Source organism: Oxyura jamaicensis, chromosome Z, assembly GCF_011077185.1.
Source record: "Oxyura jamaicensis isolate SHBP4307 breed ruddy duck chromosome Z, BPBGC_Ojam_1.0, whole genome shotgun sequence".
NCBI classification, from domain to species: domain Eukaryota; kingdom Metazoa; phylum Chordata; class Aves; order Anseriformes; family Anatidae; genus Oxyura; species Oxyura jamaicensis.
In genome coordinates, this window is record NC_048926.1 from 41,248,898 (window position 1) to 41,254,293 (window position 5,396).

Consider the following 5,396-nt stretch of genomic DNA (forward strand, 5'->3'; position numbering starts at 1 on the left):
GACCATGTTTTCAAGTGGAGGTTTTCCTTACAATAAGAACTCTGAATATATGGAGTATATGGTAAATCTACAGGCTACTATATAAGAATGGATTGCATGTTCAAATTTAGGGGTGCTTGAGCCTAAAACTCATTATTAATTAGCAGGATGTACCAGTTAAACTTAAATGCCTTGGAAATATGTCTTCCATTTTAGAAATATAGTCTTTGTACATTGCTGATTTCTTTTGGGGGCTTGAATTTTTTTGGGGGGTGGAGCTAACCAACCATATTTTTAGAAATATTGTAAATTCATGCATTGAATTTATTCAATTAATAGTTGTTTTAATGGATTGGACAATTCTATCATAACTTGAATTTTTATTCATTTTTCCAAATTAAACAGTCTCTTAAGAGGATTTCACTTGAGTCAGAATATTTAAATTACTGTGCAATAAATCTATTCTTTAAATGAGTTTATTCCTTTTTTAAGGTATTAATTAAAACAGGTTGTGGAAGTGATAGATACAGTAAATTTATAAAGTAGTGTCCAGGCAAAAGGTTAAGGATTTTCTATCATTATATGAAATGAAGCTCTTTCTAGAGACACCTCATTAATGGAAAAACCTTCCTCTTTTACATGCACCAACAAGAAGTTCATTACTCAGTGAACCTCTGCTTATCAGGGATTGTTAATTCTATTTTCTTTTAAGAGAGAATTTATCCTCTAGTAACTAACATGTCCATGCCTATGGTATGATCTTGATAAGTGATGTGAAATAGTCATGAATTCAGATTGTTTAGCCAACAGATTTCCTCACTGGACAGAATGGGAGGGTAGGAAAATAAAGGACAACAACAGTAGAGAGACAGATGAACTTTCAAAGTGAAAAAAAATCTTGCAAATTTAATTCGCAGACTGGGAATGGAAATGTCATTGCCTCACTCAGAGGGTTAATCACTTTCTAATTTAAACTGGCAAATTTTATAATGACACTGTGAAATTAGCAGCATTTTATTGTGTTAATTATCTGCAGGACACTACATCATTTCTTCCAATAAATGTAAATGAGATTGCCTCTCCTAGGACAATATAGAGGCAAGGTGAATTTTTATTGGCTATTTACTGGATTTGAGACAAATTGATATTCCCCGCCCCTCACCCCCACCCCTCCCTTAAGTAAAGCATATTCAATACTGTTTGCTGTGCTGACTGTTTTTCTGTGCATTTTTAGTCAATAAACTATACAGTGGGATTTTAAAGGTCATTATAGTTCCTTGCTCATTTGAGCTAATTTTCACTTAAGGCAAAGCTGAAGGTAAAAATCAAATCAGCTGTATTAGAATAAGATGTGGGATTGTAGAGTCTAAGTATATCAATAATTATCCTTTTTTTTTTTTTTTTTTTTTGGAATATATATATATATTTTTTGACAGACTCAAAATATCTACTAGCAAGTGGCTTTATCAAAACAGACAAAAGAGTGCCTTTCCAGTAGGCCTGTCACTCAGCACGCTCGATGCTGCAATGTTAGGCAATGCAAAGAATGACATAAGAAGAATTTAAAAAACTACACTAAGAGGTAAACATGTGGAGTGTTCTGCTTTCACTTAGACATTTTTAGATTGAGACAACAGAAAATATGGGTTTTGCACTAACAAGTGTGAAACTAGAGTAACATTCCCTTTCTGAATACATAGTTTTCTTCACCCAAAGTATATAAAGATTAATTATAGTTGTTAGGTGATCTGGTTGGCATGCTTTCATATATATATATATGTATCTTCACCATTAAATCAAGATCCACACTCATAAAGTCTGTATGAACAGGTCAATGGAAATACTAAAATTTTCCATGATGGGATACATGAAGTTTCTGAACCTTTGAATGTTTATCTGATCTTTCTGGCTACCATTATTTTCAATTCATATTAAGAATAGCTGAAAAAAAAATCAGAAACAAAAAATCTACCAATCAAAAAAATGAGAGAGAGCATTGATAACACAGTCCCTAAAAGAGTTTGGTGCATTTCTAAAGCACAATCACTTCCCTCCAAATCGCTGTATTTATGTGATGCCACTGAAATATGACTCCATAGGTTTGCCTGATTACTTAGTAATGCTGCCTTGACACTCACTGCACTCTGAGCAAAGACACATCTAAACATAGATGCTAAACAGCCTAAGATTTGAATGTGCTGTCTGCTAATGATACTTGTGATTGCTTTATTGATTGCTTATGATAATAATGGCTGGTCATGAGTCTTTTGTGATCTCTTTCAGGTGTCACTACACAGGGAATCATTTCCCAAATTGCTGTGCTGTTTAGTATGGCTGCACTACAACCATCTAGGTGGGTCATGGCTCACTGTGCCTGGTTCCTTGGGAATAACCTCCTTAAACCTTTTCCCCTTGAAAGCATCTGTAAGCAGTTGAAGGTCATGATTGTTCACTCGGAAGATCAATATACCATTAAATTGTGACAAAAAGCACTACCAGACTATTAAGTCCTCAGTCATAACCTCGATAATCTTGATAAAATGATGAACTATTTTAACCTTACAGTGACTGTTACACTCTTTGCTGGATTGAAAACTAGCTGAGTGGCCGGGCCCAGAGAGTAGCGGTGAAAGGAGTGAAATCCAGCTGGTGACCAGTCACCAGTGATGTTCCCCAGGGGTTGGTGTTGGGGCCCATCCTCTTTAATACCTTTACTGATGATTTGGATGAGGGAATTGAGTGTACCCTCAGTAAGTCTGCAGATAACACCAAGTTGTGGAGGAAGTGTCAATTTGCCGGAGGGTAGGAAGGCCCTGCAGAGGGACCTGGACAGGTTGGATCGGCAGGCAGAGGCCAGTGGGATGAGGTTCAACATGGCTAAGTGCTGGGTCCTGCACTTTGGCCACAACAACCCCATGCAATGCTACAGGTTTGGGCAGAGTGTCTGGAAAGCTGTGCAGAGGAAAAGGATCTGGAGGTGTTGGGTGATGCTTCCCTGAACATGAGCTGGCAGTGTGCCCAGGTGGCCAAGAAGGCCAATGGCATCCTGGCTTGTATCAGGAATAGTGTAGCCAGCAGGACCAGGGAGGTGATTTTCCCCTGTACTCATCTCTGGTGAGGCTGCATCTCAAGTACTCTGTTCAGTTTTGGGACCGTCACTACAAGAAGGACATTGAGGCTCTGGAACATGTCCAGAGATGGGCTACAAAGCTGGTGAAGGGCCTGGAACACAAGTCCTATGCAGAACGGCTGAGGGAACTGGGGTTGTTTAGTCTGGAGAAGAGGAGGCTCAGGGGAGACCTTATTGTTCTTTACAACTACGTGAAAGGAAGCTGTGGGGAGTGGGGGGCTGGCCTCTTCTCACAGAAAGCTAGCAATACGACTAGAGGGAATTTCCTCAAGTTGTGCCAAGGGAGGTTCAAGCTGGAAATGAGGAGACATTTCTTCTCAGGAAGAGTAGTTGGGCATTGGAATGGGTTGCCCAGGGAAGTGGTGGAGTCACTCTCTGTGGGGGTGTTTAATGTAAGACTGGATTTGATCATTTGATGCTTAGGGACAAGGTTTAGTGAGTGGCATTGGTAGTTGGTTGATGGTTAGACCAGATGATCTTGGAGGTCTTTTCCAACCTTAATGATTCTATGATTTGCCTGAAAACCCAACCCATTAAGAGAACGTTGAGAAAAACTATGGAAATGCTGCCTTTCAGACATTTTTGCCCTAAACAATACACCTTATTTGCTTTCCACCCTTACTTATATGAGTTAGAGCCATATAAATTGGCTAATCCTTGGTACCAAAAAGACAGGGGGGATCTCCTGGAATCTCCAGTGGAAGGCCACAAAGATGATATGAGGCCTGAAGCATCTTCCCTATGAAGAAAGGCTGAGAGACCTGGGTCTGTTCAGCCTTGAGAAAGGAAGACTGAGAGGGGATCTTATTAGCATTTAGAAATACCTTAAGCATGGGAGACAGAGGGATTTGGCCAACCTCTTTTCAGTGGTTTGTGGGGACAGGACAAGGGGCAATGGACAAAAAAAATGGATCACAGGAAGTTCTGCACCAATATGCCAAATAAGTTCTTCATGGTAAGGGTGATGGAGCACTGGAACAGCTGCCCAGGGAGGTTGTGCAGTCTCCTTCTCTGGAGATATTCAAGGCCTGTCTGGACACTTATTTGGGCAACCTGTTCTAGGGAACCTGCTTTGGCAGAGGGGTTGGACTAGATGGTCTCTTGAGGTCCCTTCCAGCCCCTGCAATTCTGTGATTCTGTGATAATGTCACTCAAAACAGTGGTTGGGCATGAGGTTTGACAGGAGCCTTTTTTATACATCTCCTAGTTCTGGGCTAATTTCCCATTTGTTAGAGGTCTGCTGTTAATAAAGTAACATGTTTTTACAATAGAAGTAGAGAAGTGTGCTGTCAACACCTGAAGATGTGTTGCGAAAAAGATTTTTCTGGGTGTAGAGGAAGCTGCTGTAGGGGAAAAATGCCACAGCTTTACTTACATGCAAGATCCAACTGTGGCTGATACAAAAGGAAATGCAAATAAATCCATTCATTATTTCTGTCTATGGCGGTATACGAAAACATAGCTTATTACACAAGATACTAGGCAGCCCACTCTCAATACAGTTTTATCGAATAAGTCCCCAAATGAGAAAACAAACACCTGAAAACTGCCAGATGTTCTGGCAGCCAAGAAAAAGCCCACTCAGTATGAGCTTTAGCCAGTAGACCTCCCTAGTCAGTTTGATATGTTAATAGCCTAAATGTAGGAAAGGATAGGAGACAACAAAGCTTCAAGTCAATTATGCTTCCACTGGTCTAATGGTGTATCATATGTAAAGAAACTGCCTAAAATCTCCTGGCTGTATCCTAGATACTTTCTTAGATACTTTAATTAGGAAAAGAGACCCTGTTTTAACTGTATTAACAACCTCATCTAATTTATCTTCAGTTTTGTTAAAGGATAGAAAGAAGCAGAATTTAATTTCATTTGCACTTCCCTAACTTTTCCAGTATTTCAGGTCATCCATCCTTTTATCCCACTACAATGCTAAGGTTTCTTAGGGTGCATAAGCCTTCCCATTATTAAGGTGCAGTTCCTGAGGAAGAGAGAAGAATGGAGTCTAAAATGGCTTTTTGCAATTAATTAAGCAGCAACATAACAATGAATTAAGAGACAGAATATGTACACTTTCTGCTAACATGGAAGACAGAAAGTCCAGGACCTGCCATAAGCAGAGGGTCTGCACCATATGCAATGGTACCCTGTGGAAGAGATGACTAGAATTTAGTGGTCTGAACTCTAACCAACATTGCATCTCTCTCTCTTTTCCTTTCTCTTTCCTTTCCTTTCCTTTCCTTTCTCTTTCCTTTCCTTTCCTTTCCTTTCCTTTCCTTTCCTTTCCTTTCCT